The sequence below is a fragment of the Amblyomma maculatum genome, chromosome 10, assembly GCF_055883805.1.
Source record: "Amblyomma maculatum isolate TAMU_Amacu chromosome 10, ASM5588380v1, whole genome shotgun sequence".
NCBI classification, from domain to species: domain Eukaryota; kingdom Metazoa; phylum Arthropoda; class Arachnida; order Ixodida; family Ixodidae; genus Amblyomma; species Amblyomma maculatum.
The window spans coordinates 62,741,314-62,758,655 of NC_139353.1; positions in this window are offsets into that span (position 1 = coordinate 62,741,314).

A 17,342-nucleotide genomic window follows, 5' to 3' on the forward strand; every position below is an offset into this window, starting at 1 on the left:
TAATGTATTATAACGAGCACTCTCATTTCCTCTTCATTTATCTTCTTGTAGCTTACAGGAGTCTCAGTTCTGGCAGTCTTGAAGCCATAGGTAGCGTAAGAGGGTTCTAGCACAGCTTTTGCCCTCGCTCTTGATCATGTTCTACGTGACGCTGGCTGTAACACAGGACGTTCCACGTCCACCGCTATGGTAGAGGGTGGCGCTGGTGAACACTCTGAAGGTTCCTATACAGACAACAATAATACCCAAGAAAGTAGCAGGAGGTACAGCGGCGTTGTGTATTCAGAGTGTATGCTGTGTGCTTAAAAGAAAAATGGTAATAAAGAAAAAAAAAAGCCGATGTAGCTCAGTTGGAAGAGCACCGGACGCGATATACGGAGGTCGTGGGTTCGGTTCCCACCATCGGCGCGTTGTTTTTTCTTCTACTTTGTGTTTATCTTTCCCCTAAACAGCTTACGTTACTAATTTACGTGATTATTGAATTAAAATAAAAAAAAAAGTGCAATTCCCAATGCTTTCCTTGGCCTCGCCGACTGTTGGCTTCTTTCCTTCAGACATTGCTGAACGTCGCTCTTACACACCTGTTTTGGGATTGCGCATTATCACTGTTTTCGATGTAGCACACCACCTTTTAGCTGTGGCAGGTATCAGCAAAGTGCAGTGCCATCTGCCATGGCTAGCAGGGAGTTTCAGGAAGAGCTGGAATTCTCCCATATTCTGGATGAGGGAGGAGGGAGAGGGGCGCTGGGTGTGCCCTAAGTACTTGTGTATTGTGTTGACAGTGAAGAAATGTGCAGCTGGTTCTGGGCTGCCTTGGGAAGCAACCGGAGGGTGGCCACCTTAAAAGGATGGTAAGGTCACTGGGCATTTCATGGCTCTGTTGCTTTTCTTCATTTTTAAGTACAGGGTGCTTGCAACCCTGTGCCGAGGAGTGACTGCTGAGCACTGCTGGAGCTTTTTGTTAGATATCGTAGGTGTGCTGATGTGTTCTGTGCCAATTTATAGATTCGCTCAGAACGGTTCACAGGGTGATTGCAAATTGAGGACCAAGAGGAGCATGTTCACTTCCAACACTGTTGCTCTGCATATCTAACAATGTAACCCTGTGCAGGAGCGCAGTGATGCTGTTTCACACATGGTGTCGGCAGCTGTTCGTCAAAGTGATCTTGGTAAGTATTTTTCAGCGGCTCCTGAAATTTCCAGATCTACAATCCTCAAGAAGCATGTCTTTATGTCAATGCTTGCATAATTTGTGTCCATAAAGGCATTAACTGTGTCTCTTTGAGTCTAGTATACTTTTGCTCTTTCGATAAGTTCTGCTGCTCTTCACGTAGCTGCTGCACAACTCATCCTCTTCCGTCTGCCTTAGGGATTTTTTTGCAGAGAAAATGGAGGTGGCAGTGGAGGCTAGAGGGAACAGCCCATTGGCAGAGGACTCTAGTGCTCTCCAGGAAAGAGAATTCTAGCATTTGTTTCAGAGCACACATTCCTGACTTGAGCGATGCCGCCGTCAGCGTAACTGCAGGGCAGCTATAGGGCCAGGCATCTCCTATATGGGCGCCAGTGCAAGCCCACTAGCAGTTGTTTTTTAAAGTCCTTGTGGTATATGAGTTGCCATTGCAAGAATTGTTGACGCTGCAGTAAACCATGTGACACTCCTAGTCGCTTATATGTTGATCATGTGACGCTAAACATGTAAAGGGAGGGGAGGCAGACTGCGTATAGCTTTAACCTATGTTCTTTAGTTAGTGCAGGACTTAGGTGTTACTGACTGGTAGTTTTTTCGACTGTAGCGTTTGAGTCTGTTAAATTTCATTTGGCTTGGAGATCTACATATAACCAGCATTGGGCCATTGTCGGTTGTACTTCAGTGCCGTCACAATAGTATAGATCAGGGAAATAATGGAAGACGGTCAGTGGCTACTGGGCGTTCATCATTTGAAGAAGTTTGAGGTGGCGATGGAAGGCGGGAAGGGTTGAGGCTAACCTGCCTAAAAGATATCCAAAAAGTAGATAAGTAGCCTATCTCAAATTTATGTACGCAATCTAGTACAGAAGTAGCCAATTTGGTGCAAAGTAGACAAATGTGCCCCAACTATAGTTAAAGTGAGCTTTACTTTTCTAATTAAGTAGCACATTTTGTGTGAGGAATTATGACAGCATTTCTTTTTGTAAGATTGCTTTTTTTCCCCTTGGAATTCAGAGATAATTCCCCTCTATGTATGATGTTGCTTCACTTTACTGGCCATGAGTGCCAAGTCAGTCACCAATGCGGCATCCATCCGCTTCTGGCGCGGGCTGTCAGCTTCTTCCAGCATAGTCAATGAGGCCAAGCCTCCAGTCCTCATGGGAATAGGTGCTGTGGTCTGATGGTGCTATAAAAACACTGGCATCATGTTTTTCTTGGGTACCGTTTGATATTTATTTCAGTCATCCTATAAGCCATTAAAATAATAACCGAGTATTGCAGGAACTCTCTGTAGAAACAGTATGCGGCGAAAGAATGTCAGTATGCAAAATAAAAAAGGGAGCCTGCTGGTATCACCACGTGGCGGTGCAGAATTATAATGCACTAATTTGTGAAATAAACAAGCACAAATCTTCTTAAATACTGATTGTTGGTCACATGTTCAAAGAGCTAAGTACATGCTTTGCTTAGAATACAACTGCAAAAAGAAAAATGCTTGAGCGTTGCTTATTGCGACCCACCTTTCACGGGAACCATTCTAGCTTCGTCATTCACAGCTCTTTCACCTTGCTTTCATAAAGGAAGGACTAAGCATGTGTAGGACCTAAGCCATTTTGGAGAAGCTTATTTGCGCTGTTATAACAAACTCATTCTGCAGGTTAGCATGACTGTATGGTCAGACAAGCCAGTTAGCCAGCTGAGTGAAATCCAACAGAGAACAGACTTCATGGACGATTTTTTGCAATTCAGTGGCGACACAATTCATTATTGATGCTGGATAGGAGAGCGGCACTATGACATGCTGGCCCGCTTTCTCAGCTAAGGAAAAATTAATTACAAGAGCTACTAAAATTGTTTTTTTTTGGGTGGATACACTGACGTAATCTATACTACTGTTTTTTTTTTTTTTTACAAATTGTTCATTAATTTTCAGAGCATCTATTATTGAAAATTGCTGCCTCATGAACTTTGTCACAGAAGCAGCACAATTCGAGCCGACAACGTTTACTCAAACATATTTAAGCAAAACTTGATGTTGGGCTAGTTGGTTCAAATCCATAATTGGGAACACAGCGCAGAACGGGACGCAACACAAGAGAACGAAGGTAGACAGGACGGAGCGCTAAATTGACAACTTTTATTTTCAAAAGAAGGTGACCCGTATTTAAGTGGTGCCTATCAGAACACGTGACCAAGGCAAGGAGCAAGAAACACTGCTGAAAAACCTTTCTTGAAGAAAAAAATGACCAAAGACAACAAGAATATTAAGAGGGATAAGCTTTGGTAAATAATTTTTGCTGCATGAAAGTTATATCCAGTGCCACTATACCAAACAGCCAAAGCGAAGAAACGGAAAATAAACATGATGTATATATATATATATATATATATATATATATATATATATATATATATATATATATATATATATATATATATAAGCAGATAAAATAAGGGGAAATGAGGGTGCTCGTTATAATATAAAAAAAAAAGACATAAAGTACCATCCCCAACGCTTTCCTTGGCCTCGCCGACTGTTGGCTTCTTTCCTTCATATATATATATCATGCACGCCAAGCATTTTGGACGGGGTGCATCTGAGTAAGCGCAGGATGGGCACCAATTTAACTTTTCCAAAAGCTGTACGTATAAAATGATGTGACCTTGTCTTTTTCCGAGCCTTGAAGTGAGTCCCTAACGATGTGCTTTGCTTTCCGGGGGCGTCGTGGTTACTCTGGTAATTACTTTTTTTTCTTGTACACATGCTGAAAATCTATGCTTGCGCCAGGGCGATAGTGCAAGGTCGCCACCTAGCTCGGCAACCTCCGTTTAACTCAATCGCATCACTGTAGGTGCACTATGTTTACAGATGCCATTATGAAAGACACGTGACAGGGATGAAGCATGGACTAGCGAGTATCGGCTACACACTCACGTATCCACTTTTCTCAACACGCACAGCGCAGTGCAAAAAATGAACCACCATCGTGCACTTGCCCAGTTTTGTGCCTTAAAGGCCCACTGTCCATCCTCCGGTTGAAAATATTTTCTTCCCCGGTGTCTGTGAGACTTCGCCCCTGGAACGCAAGGCCGCAAAATGTTTTTGAAAAGAGTAACTGATAACGCAGTTGCAGCCACCGCAATCACCCGATTCTATCCTGCCTCTCTCCTTCCGTTCCCTCGCAAAGGTTTTTCACTCTCCTGCCCGAGGTCGTCTAGCCTCCGCAATACAAATTCCCCTTCCTCCTCCGCGTTTGGCGGGAGGTGGGGCGTGGCTCTCCGCGAGCGCGAAAAAAAAAAAAAACGGTCGAGGGAGCGCGCGCCGCTGGATTCAGTCTGGCGTGGCGAGGGAAAAGCGCGCTGCGAGCGGTAGACACCCATCCTTCTCCCGTCAGTCAGCGAGACGGACCAATGGACGTCGTTCCCGGTACGTACGTCATTATCGGGGCCCGTCGGGCCAGCGCAGGGAGCGGTGAAGCTGGCTTCTCAAAGGAGAGCATGAGGGAGCTTTGAATTGTATTTTCGATGCTTTGCGGCGCGCGCGTCGCTGTAGAATTTTGCACAGACTATCTCCGGTACCTGATCGAAACACTGGGCTCCTTTTCTTAAAAGGGCCTTCCCTGGACAGTGGCCCTTTAATGAGCTGCCATTCATTGCAACAGTGGACGGCAACCTTAAAAAAGGCATTTCTTCAGTGGTAACACTGAGGTAACCGACTCCAGTTTATCTAAAGCGCCGCTGCCACTGATCATTACTTGCGCTTGGAGTCAGCCCATGGCTTCTGACCTGTTTATTGACCTCGGCTCAAGCAGCGCTAAGCAACGCAGCTGCCGATCCGAAGTGGCGTTTATTTGCAATGTATTCTTATTGCTGTCGCGTGCAGCAATGACCAGCTGAATCTCCCGTGCTTGCGAATTCCAAGCGACAATCTTGCACTGCACGAGGATTGAATGCTCTAGCGGAGGCATTCGTCGGCTACGTGCACCGCAAGCATGGCGGCCGCCGGCTTAGTTGGGAGCCATGTGGGCATCAGTGCACGCCACCTATACATACAACCACACATTGCGTGCACTGCAAACATACTCAGGTGCGGGAGGGGTAAGTCGAATGTGCTTGCTGGTTTAGCGCAGTCGTCGTCTTTTTTTTTTTTTTCTGAGGCAGCAGTGCCATGCTCATCAGACTGCAGGAAGTGATAGCGGTTTCGTATAAAAATCCATAAGCAGTGGAAAACTTCCAATCTTTATAATCCTTCACTCCTGAAATTATTTCAATAAAATATGCCTTTCTGAAATGGTACGCAGTCTAGTTTTGCTGTAAGGGTTTATTTTTTTTTTTTTGGCTCGAGTAAATATTCCTCTTCCAAGGACTTCAACTTTCACAGGACGGGAAGCACTTGTGCATTGCGTGCTGCCTTAGGCAAACGTAAATACTTTGAGGAGTTGTGATTACTGCTTAGAAGAAACAACTGCTTCTTGAGCATGGAAATTCACTTTGAGCTCGAAAAAGCAGTTTAGGACTACTTGCGTATCAAGAAGTCTACTGCACACAACGAGCGTGCAGTGTGAAAAACGCGGTTTATTTGGCACCTGCTGCATGCATCTCTTTAAAGGTCAACTCCGGTGGTTTTTTTCATCGCTTTGTGTTTTTGGTTGAATTACATTCCTCGGCACGTCCTGACTACACCACACACACAAAAAAAAACGTTTTTCGAAATTCCAATTAGAAGTATTTTTAAAACGGAAAAACAGCAAATCGAAACCGAAACTGCTTTCACGGCCAAAAACGACGTCCCACTTGACGAAATGGTGACGTCACACTCAGTATTAGAAAAACACACGTACGCGCGTTGGATGGTGAAAATAACGTATGGAAATCATGAAGCATTGCATAAAATGTCTGAGGTAGTTCAATATAAGAATCACAATTTCATAATCATGCGGGAAGTGGACAGTAACGCCGGTATACTGTTTGTGACGTCAGAAACTCAGTGTTGCCGGCAGAAATAGTCTCAAATTAAGCCATGAAAACAGCATATTTTAAAGTCGTGTTGCGCGTGAACGGATTATTGTACGGCGCCCAAATTTTGTAGAATGCGTCAGGACGGAGAGGAGAATCTACAGTAAAATTTTTATTTGAATATTCGAATGTCAAAAAACCTCCGGAGTTGCCCTTTAAGGACACCCGTGTCCTGCTCTGGTTACCGGCACAACTACCACAAAGTAAGTCGACTACCAATTAGCTATTCCTTGAACGCAAAGAACACAAAAGAGCTACTCAGCTCAACTGTTGAAAATGTTTATCCGCTCCCAAGGTCGAACAGTTCTTGTTAAGCCGCCACGAAGAGAGTTACCGAAGTTACCCCTCTTGTTCTTAATCTATATAAACGACTCACCATCGACACTGGCTTGTAGTAATCGACTGTTTGCCGACGACTGTGTCATTTATCGCACAATCACACGTCTGATCAAGCGCTGCTCCAGTCATCACACCGCATGCATGCTGGTGTGATGACTGGCTAATGCCCCTTTTCCCCTGTAAATGCCTTTTCATCGCTGACGTAATCCGTACCACTTCACATGCTCAGCTGCTAACATTTCCTTAGAATCTGTACACTCATACAAGTACTTGGGCGCCACCTTGTGCCACACACATTGCAAACATCGTCACATATATCCAAGGTGAAAATTTGTTAGTGGGAATCTACTGGTTTCTAATGGTTTGTACTGGAACCATGAATAAACCTAATGGTTTCTAGTGGTTTCTACTGGAACCATTAGGAACCCTTCTGGTTTTCTTTTGAAACCATTAAGAAACCCGCTGGTTTTCTAATGGCCTTACTGGTTCCAGCAGGGCGTGCTCATTGGTTTTCTTCTGGGCCGCCAACCGATCATTGGGATTTTTGAAGTGTCATCTGTGACATGCACCTCATAAAGTTTAGCTTCTCGCGTATAAATCCCTTATCAGACCAAAACTAGAATATGCATCTGCTATCTGGAGTCTGCATCAAGCATATCTCATCACCACAATTGAATCAGTTCAAAATCGCGCCATGAAGTTCATTCCGCTTATTCATACATCACAAACGCACAATCGGGTCTAAAGACTTGCTCATCGTCGTCGCGTTGCCTCTGTTTCACAAGTTTTTTTTTACAGTTCACTGTGCCAACCGTCCTACATCACCCCCACAACCCGCATATCTCACCGCACTGGCCATTCGCTCCAAGTATTTTGTCAACGGGCCCGCGCCGTCACCTTTTCCGCATCATTTTTTTTCTTCGCACTGCCACGGACTGGAACGGCCTTTCCCACAACGTAGCTGCCATCACCTGCCCATCAAGTTTTCTAAGCAATTGATGTAACCACTTCAATGATGCCACGTGATCACTAAAACCAATAGTTTTTGTTTCCGCCCCCCCCCCCCCCCCCCTTATATAATACCCCCACAAGTCGGGGGAGCTTTTTCTTTTAGCGTTGTCGGTTAGCCAGTTTCTGGCAGAAAATGATTTGCATGACTTTCTGTAGTATGCCTTATGGCAAGTTAGCGAAAAAAAGTCGGGGGAACTATGGCGCCTGGCAGGGATGCAAGCCATGGAAGTGCACCATGGGGAGGCCACACCTGCCCGAGCACATAGGTTGGGCTCACACACGACCAACGCGGTAGCAGTAGTAGACTAGTCCGCCATGCGCACTGGGAGAGCTACCAGGATTGATTGATGGCTCCAGGAGGACCCACGTAAATAGGTGCAGGAGCAGTCCCCGGCCTTGGTGTTCACCATTTGTGGGACTTAGCTCCTGGGAACGGGCTCGGCATGGGCGATTCCATGCAAGCCTCGCGGATACATTTTGTGAGCTGTAACTCTTATTTCATCGGTGTAAGCAAAAAAAAAAAAAAAAAAACGAACTGTAATAACATGCGCCTCCAAAGCTCCCTGCGCCTCACGGACCGCGTGTGTCGTAGGGACAGCACGGGCTGATCATCACCATGATCGTCATAATCCGAACTATTCCTACTGCAGGGCGAAGGCCTTTCCCACATTCCTCCAATTAACAGGCGCCTCTACAGACGTCGCAAAACTCCTCATTACGCACGTGGTCTCGAATTCCTGGTCCCATCAATCAGTTTGTTTTCGCCTTATCGTAGTGACGTTTCCGGTCAGCCGGTGTAACCAGCGACGTTCAGCCTCCGTGAACTATTATCCACACAGAACATTCCACATTGCATGTTCTTGCATGTTGCAGTTGCATGTTGCGTTTCCCGATTGGTTTGATTGATTTATAGGAAGGGAAAGGCGCGATAACTGTCTCACTTGTTTTCTGTGGACACCTCAACCGCATCGTAAGGGAAGGGAGGAAGGTGCACGGGAGTGAAAGTGGAAAGAGAGAAAGAGGCGCCGTAGTGGAGGGCTGCGGAGTAATTTCGACCACCCGGGGATCTTTAACGTGCGCTGACATCGCACAGCACACGGTCGCCTCTTCGTTTCGCCTGCATCGAAACGCAGCCGCCGAGGTCGGGTTCGAACCCAGGTACTCCGGCACAGTAGTCGGGCGTCTTACCACTGCACCACCCCGACTTTTAGAGCGCAGCTCTTTGGCGGCCGTTCCTGGGTTTCGCGGCGGCGTCGGCGTCGGCCTCGTAACCAGTTCCGCCCTCCTTTCAGCCCCCCCGTTCGAGCCGGCGCTTTGGCCACCGGAGCCTCGCAGGAGGAGGGGGGGGGGTACACTCAGCGGCGAATGATGGGGGCAGGAGCGCGCGCAGCTACCGGAGCACACGAGGAAAAGAAAAGGGGGTCGCCGGAGGCAGCGTTAGCAGCGACTGACTGACGTCGCTAGCTAGTCAACACAACGTGCTGCGTAGAACACTGTCGCCGCCATGCAGAAAGAGGAGACCCCCCCCCCCCCCCCTCTTCCTGAGTGGAGGCGGAGGGTGCTCTCCGGTTGCGGAAACGAGTTCCCGCTCCGCAAGTATGCGGGCGCACCGAGACGACCGGTCCGGAGGGGGATACAATCGCGCTCGCATCCTTCATCCGCAGAAAGCAACCGTACAGCGGCGGATCACGGTGCGTGCATCTCGTTCTCACTCGCTGCCAGGCTCGCTTCACTCGCTAGCGGCGTCAGCGAGTCGCTGCTATCTGTTCGTTGCGCAACGTTCCTATGGACCCACGCGCTGCCTCCCGCAACCTCCCGATAACTCAATTGCTCTCTTCATTTCTCGGACCACAAAGCTTCTTTCATGACAGCCAAGAACTGTTAGTGGAGTGTTTCTTGAAGGAATACGTGGTAAAAATTAAAAAAAGAAGTATGTAGTTGTGCTTATGTGCCTTGCTCGAAATCCTTGCCTCTTTTTTTTTTCTATTGGTTCACGGGAAAGGAAAGGCGCAGTATTTGTCACATTTGCTCTTTGGACATCTGAACCGCGCCGTAAGGGAAGGGAGGAAGGTGGGAGTGAAAGTGGAAAGACAGAAAGGGGAGCCGTAGTGGAGGGCTACGGAGTAATTTCGACCCCCTGGGGATCTTTAACGTGCCCTGACATCGCACAACACACGGACGCCTCTTCGTTTTGCCTCAATTTATCGAAAAGATGAAACAGCTGATGAGCTGCGCTCAAATTTCGCATTAGGAAGTAACATAATCGTGGGCATTTTTTTTCTTTATTGCATGAATTGGTACAAATACATCAGTAAAAGACCGTGGTTGCCATACCCCTTGGCTGACAACCGTGTCTAATGGACTTTCATTACCACTGCACCACCTCGACGGGGCTGTTGCTTTTCCTGCGTACCTGGAGTACCCATCCCCAAAGTGGACAAGATTAGGATCCTAGGAATGTGGCTACAGGAAAATGGTCATCACGGAGAAGCTATAAGGAAACTCGAAGGCTGTGCTCAATAAACGACGCGTCTAATTAGACGCATCGTAAATCGCAAGTCGCGCATGAAAGAAGCCAGTCTCCTAAGACTTGTACATGCTTCTGTCATCAACAGGATTGCCTACGCTGTCCCGTGCTTACTCCTGGCCAACCTCGAGAAGTCTAAGGTAGAAGCAATCACCAGGAAGAGCATAATAAAATCCCTTTGTCTCCCCATCAGTACGTCTACGAGCCGGCTGATGAAGCTGGGGGTGCACAATACGTCGTCAGAAGTGAAGAGACCGACCAAGGCCCGGATGGGAAGAAGCATACTGCTATATGACTAGGCATTCGATATGAAAGCCAAGAGGACCAGAAGACAGATGTCCCGATGGAAGTCAGGAAGCATAGTCGGGCGTCTTACCACTGCACCACCCCGGCGGGGCCTAAAAAGACACTGATTGATATATAGGAAGGGAAAGGCACGGTAACTGTCTCACTTGTTCTCTGTGGTCACCTCAACCGCGCCATGAGGGAAGGGAGGAAGGTGGGAGTGAAAGTGGAAAGAGGAGCCGTAGTGGAGGGCTACGGAGTAATTTCGACCACCTGGGGATCTTTAACGTGCGCTGACGTCGTACAGCACACGGACGCTTCTTCGTTCCGCCTCCATCGGAACGCAGCCGCCGAGGTCGGGTTCGAACCCGAGTATTCTGGCACAGTAGTCGGGCGTCTTACCACTGCACCACCCCGGCGGGGCCAACAGCCCCAACAACACCTCTTGAGCTCGCGTGACGAGAGGGTGGGGGGGAGGTGGTGAAGGGTGGCTGTTCCTGGCCCTACGGGGCTGGGACGGTAGGCCAACCCCGCTTGCGGCGGCAGCAGGCCAGCCACTGAATGTTTATTTGTTGTTGTTGTTGTGGCTGTAGCAAGAAAAGAAAATGCGCGGGCCTGGTACTGGCTCTGTAGCTGAGCCACCTCCGTTGCCTTGTGCGGACAGAAGAGAAAATAGACAAGAAAGAAAAGAAGAGGGAGAGAGAGACGCGCGCCGCAACAACAGCTGTCGTCCACCACCACCGAATCGGTGGCGGGTGCAATGATGGCCTACAACAGATAAAATCAGTGGCTGGCTAGCCCCAGCCGCAAGCCGCGTTGACCTACCGTCCCAGCCGCGTAGGGCCAGGAACTGCCACCCTTCACTACCTCCCTTCTATCTGTTGTAGGCCGTCATGGCACCCGCCAGCTCTTAGGTGGTGGAGGAGGGCTGTTGCGGCGCGCGTTTTATGCGAAGCATATTGCTAGAGGTAAACCACAGCCCTTCGTCACGGTTACACGCCGTGCAAAGAATGTGGTATGCTACGTCACACCACCTGATATGCTGACGTCACGACAGAGGAGAGACGGGGGTCCAGCTCGCGCCGTCGGCTGCGGTTGCACGCCGTGCGGACCACGTGGTATGGTGACGTCACACCACGTGATACGCTGACGTCACGACAGAGGAGAGACGGGGGTCGAGTAACGACCGTTGGTGCACGTCAAGCCGGCTGGACACGGGTAGTTTACGGGCTTTCCCATACGACCGTGTTGTTGTTGTTGTAGTGGTTATTTATTGTATGTACAAAAGGAAGGAAAAGATATTTGCCAGCCCCGGTATCTGCTCTCTTATATCTGAAGCACCTGAACTGGGGCGGCGGAAATAAAGGGATAGCGAGAAGGTAGAGGAAATCAAAGAGGTGAGTGATAGGGAGAAAGAAAAGGGTAGGTAAAAATAAAAGAAATATATACACTATGGTACAGTATACAGTAGTTTGCTTGAGGCCCACCCGCAAATGTCTTAAGTCACTGAGCACTCGGCCCACCGGGCGGGCCTCCGCAATAGCTCTGCGTCCAGGCAACTGTTCACAGCGCACGCACTGGCCAACTGTACAAAGCACTGACGGCTGTAGTGGGCGATCGGCCGTTATTGTAGGAAATAGCACACTTGGAGCGTTCAGTCCCAGCGCGCACTATCTGGCGAGGTGAAATAGGCGGGTCATCAAGCCCGCCTGTTCGATGTACTCACACAAGCTCACGTGAGCTCGATCGCGGACGCGCGCACAGCCCGGCAGCCACAGGAGCACAGCTACGCTGCCCGGGATTACCCCCTGCGCTCTGTAAGCCGCCAGCAACTCACGTCGTGGTTCGGCTAGCGCGGTGCAGCGCAGTAGAAGATGTTCGAGAGTTTCTACCTCGCCACAGCCGTCACACACGTCACTAGTGGCAAGTCTGTGGCGCATCCGTCGTTCCCCAGGCCACACACATCCAATGCGTGCACGGAGGATCATTGCGCGTTGCAGCTGAGTCAGCGAGCGGCCGCTGACACTGTGAATGCGCTCACCTCTTGCGATGCGTGGGTCGGGGTGCTGCGTCCGGAGGTGATCGTCGATTACCGCACGCACATCCTCCAAAGCGAGTTGCTCGTCGCTAGGAGGGAGTTCATGTGCTGCGGTCGCGAGCTCGTCGGCACGTTCGTTGCCCTCTATGCCGCAATGCCCGGGGATCTATGCGCCCGTATAGCGCAGCCACGCTCCGCCAAGCGCTTGAGACTCGCGCGAATCTGACACAGCAGCGGAGTTCCCCGGCCGGTGGTTCGAAGGCGGCTGAGGGCAGCGCGGGAGTCACATAGCACGGCACACCTGGGTGGCGGCGGAGTCAGTTCAAGCAGTAGATCCAGGCCTAGGCGTAGGCCCAGCAGCTCCGCCGTGGTGGAAGAACCCAGGTATGACAGGTGCAGCTGTCTGTGCAGTTGCAGGCCGGGGATGGTAGCCGCCGCTGCTAGCGAGCAACTGTCTCTGGCCACGGAGCCGTCGGTGTAAACGAGGAGGTGGTGTTGGAGTTCCTCGTAGATGACGGCTCTGGTCAGCTGCTGCACTGCACAGGGCGGTGTGGTGCGTTTCCCCGCGATTCCGACAATCTCTCGCTGAACCTCCGTAGCAGCGGGCCAGGGCGAGAAGAGGTCGCAGGGGGGCGTTGCATTGGTGAGCTGCTCGTACTCGAGCAGCGCCGCTCCCATGCGCGAGTGGCGATGATGTCGCAACCGATATAATAGCGGATCACCGTCCTTTGCGCGCTGTAGGCGATCGATGTGTCGGAGCGCCCGCCGCGTGGCTTGAAGTTGTAAAGGCCACGCACCTGCCTCGGCCAAAGTAGCTGTGCATTGAGAGTTCTGAGGAAGGCCGAGGCAAATGCGGAGCGCCTTGCGATGCTCGACCTCTAGCTTCTTCCAGCATGGTTTGCGCAGTGTGACGAGCGGTAGCGCGTAGAGTATTGCCCCCAGAGCCGCGGAGTTGTACAGCCGTAACGCTGCTTGCTGGGAGATGCCCTGGCCTCGAGCAGTGAGCCTGTGTACGGCGGCGGTGGTTCTCTTCATCTGCAGGCAGGCCTTGATCGCCGCGGGTCGGAAGGAAAGGCGCTGGTCTATGTCCAACCCCAGGTACCGCACCGAACGTCGCCACGGCAAGAGGGTCCCGTCCAGTGTGAGCGGCGGTGGTCGTTTGCGCGAGCTCGGAACACAGGCCATTGCGACGGATTTGTTCGCGCTGAGCGAGAGACCTAGGCCGCGCAAACAGTCGCTCACCGCCGTCAGAGCTGCCTGCAGGCACGCGCGCACCCGTGCTGTGTCGCCCGGCGGTCCCAGGCACCACAGAGCAATGTCATCTGCGTATATGGAGATGTACACATGATGCCGGCAGCCTGCAGGCAGGCAGCCCGGCACCACCGACATCGCCACATTGAACAGAAAAGGTGACAGGACAGAGCCCTGCGGCACGCCTAGCCCGACCGGGCGAGGCGCCGAGTGTGTTGTTGCCGAAGAAATCAAAATCGTTGATTCCTTTAGCACGTCGGTGTTCTAACAGCTTTTGCTTTGCGTACATATTCGCGTAGGGGCAATCGAGTATCGTTGGCCTGGACGACATGTTCGTTGTGCGTGTCGGTAACACAGTTAGATTAGAGATGAACGAGTCATGCTATTACCTAGTTTTATGCGATGGGAAAGCATTGTGCATTCCAAGTTTTAACCGTGTAAAAGCACGTGTAACCAAGGAAAGAAAAGTTTAGCCAAGTGTAACCATGGAAAGCCGAGTTTAGCAATCAATATGCTTCGCATCTGACCAGGCTTAACCAAGCTAAGCCTTAGCCATTTTTTTTTCTCTCCCTCTTTTTCTTTCTTCTCTACTTTCTCCTGTCCGCACGAGGCAGCGGAATTTCGCCCCGCCGGGGTGGTGCAGTGGTAAGACGCCCGACTACTGTGCCGGAGTACCCGGGTTCGAACCCGACCTCGGCGGCTGCGTTTCGATGGAGGCGAAACGAAGAGGCGTCGTGTGCTGTGCGATGTCAGCGCACGTTAAAGATCCTCAGGTGGTCGAAATTACTGCGTAGCCCTCCACTACGGCTCCTCTTTCTCTCTATCCACTTTCACTCCCATCTTCCTCCCTTCCCTTACGGCGCGGTTGCGGTGTCCACAGAAATCAAGTGAGACAGTTACCGCGCCTTTCTCTTCCTATAAATAAATCAATCAGGCAGCGGAAACGAAGAGGCGTCCGTGTGCTGTGTGATGTCAGCGCACGTTAGATCCCCAGATGGTCGAAATTACTTCGTAGTCCTCCACTACGGCTCCTCTCTCTCTCTCTCTCTCTTTCCACTTTCACTCCCACCTTTCTCCCTTCCCTTACGGCGCAGTTGAGGCGTCCACAGAAAACAAGTGAGACAGTTACCGCGCCTTTCCCTTCCTATAAATCAATCAATCAATCAATCAATCAATCAATCAATCAATCAATCAATCAATCAATCAATCAATTAGGCAGCGGAGGTGGCTCAGCTGCAGAGCCAGGAGCAGGCCAGTGCGTTTTCTTTTCCTTCTTCCTACAGCCACAACAACGAGGGCCAGTTGTGTAGCTTTTTTTTTTTTGGGGGGGGGGGGGGGGGGGGGTCTGATCAACAGCTTGTCCGCAGCGAGCTTGCAAGAGTGTCTTTGGAGGGGGATTGCTGCAGCATTACCATGGTATATGGCCTTGAGTGGCCTGCGTCCCGTCGAAACCTGGTATTTATTACGTGGACGCCTCCGGCCCCCCCCATAAGGGATGTTACACGGCCGCAGTGGTCCACCAGTCCAAAACTGTTATCGGGCTTACATTTCGCGCCCGTGACATAACCCATGTGGAGGAGGTCGCCATTGCGCTTTCAGCTACCTACACTGATTCCAAAACAATTATCTCCGACTCGCGAGGGGCCTGTCGGAACGTCGAGCAAGGCTGGGCGCCATACGCAACCTACCGACTACTTCAAAATTGCACCTATACCGGGAACCCCGCCTACCGGAAAATAGTATGGGCCCATATGGGTCTCGAGTGGAATGAGGCAGCCGAGGCCGCCGCCCGCGCGCTCTCTTTCCGGGCTTCCCTTCCCATCTCGGCCCCCTAGATCAAGATCTCGAATTCGAACCCGCGTATTCTTTTATAGACATTGTTATTTATTATCAATTTTGCCATAGCCTTTACCCTCGCCCGAGTAAAGGTCTACCTAAGACGGAGGAGCGGCTTCTACTGCGTATGTATACCAACATTCTGCTGTGCCCGGCAGCACTAAAACATTTTAATCCCTCCTTCACGGGCAGTTGTCCGCACTGTGAGGAGACGTCTTCGGACATCTACCACATGGTGTGGGCTTGTCCATCCAATCCAACTATTTCTACTCACCAGAACCCCAATCGGGAGGACTGGGAGGCGACCCTGCTCGGCTGCTATGACCTGCAGGCCGAAAAGGCCTTGGTCGAGCGCGCCCGGGCAGCTGCCGACACCACTGGGGTCCCGTACTAGGGACCCCACCTAGTATTTGTAAGGGCTGGATATTCAAAGGTCCCGCCCATGCGTGCCTCCACCCCTTTTGGATCAATAAACGTTTGTCACCACCACCACCACCGTCACCGCAGTGCCGGCACGCAGGGTTGTATTCTCCGTTCGTAATTAAAGACAATCGGTAGAGGCTAAGAATAGCCTTTGTTTGTAGGCGTCTGAGTGTCGTAGTTCGCGCCCGGTCCAGATTGAGGTGAGGGGCGGGTTACGTGCATCTTAGCACGCGATAAAAGTTTCTTATCTCCGCGTATGTGTGCTGCGCCTCGACGGGCGCGCCCCTCACGACAGATCTCCCATCTTCCGGTTTTTTAGGCCTCGGGCTAGACGGTCGACCCCTTCGTTTCCGGAGTTACCCGCGAGAGTCGGAACCCATACGAAATTGATGTTGTGATTGAAAGGTCGGCTGCGCAGAATTCGCGTCGCGAGAGCGCCTACAGAATGTTTGGCGAAATTTTGAACGGCGCTCTTTAAGTAGCTTAGAATAGTTTTGGTGCGGGGATCCGTGATGTCCAGTGCGATAGATACTTCCTCTGGCTTGCATATGGAGCTAGCATGAAATGTGATGGCGTTAATGAAGGCTGACTTGGCCATACAGGCTGAGTGGCCATACATGCCGCGTATGCTCCGTTTTTGATGTGTTGAGCTGCATCCACGTACACTGCTTGTGGATCGTTCTCGTGCTGTTTCTCAAGGATCTGTACCCTTGTATTCCTGCGGGTATCATATGTCTGCCTGGTAGCATGTTTTTGGCTATTGGTTTAACAACTAGTTTACTAGTAATGTCAGCAGATAAATGGGATGTTGCGCACACCTCCTCAGTGGGGTTGACACCAGAGCTGCGTCCTAAGGGAAGGGAGGAAGACGGGAGTGAAAGTGGAAAGCGGGAAAGATGCTCCTTGGTGGAGGCGTGTGGAGTAATTTCAATCACTTGGAGTTTTTAACGTGCACTGACATTGCACAGCACACGGACGCCTCTTCGTTTTGCCTCTGTCAAAATAACAAAGAAACAGTTTTGCAGAGCGCATTCTATACCATAGGACGCATGCGCTTGCCGCTAGCGCCCTGATTGGACAGCATCGAACTGTCTCCGCCAATGAGAGCCTGCGCGTGACTGCGTGCGGTCACGAGTGGCAAAAGACAATGAGAACAGTAGTCGCAGTCTACGCAAAGCAGTATTTGTCGAGGACACCGTCCATGTCTGTATGCGTACCAAGAAATTCTGCGTTCAGTGGCTGCCCGTGGTGAGTGTTCCTTGGTCGCTTGTTGATTGTAGGGTTAGCAACCAGGACCCAAAGTCATGGGAACAAACCCATGCTGGCATCTTAAAAGCTGGGGTGCTGTACATATGAGCATAGGGGGTTCTTTTCGGAAGCCGTCGATTCTGTGCGGTGGACCCAGTAACCTACATGCTGCTTTGGAA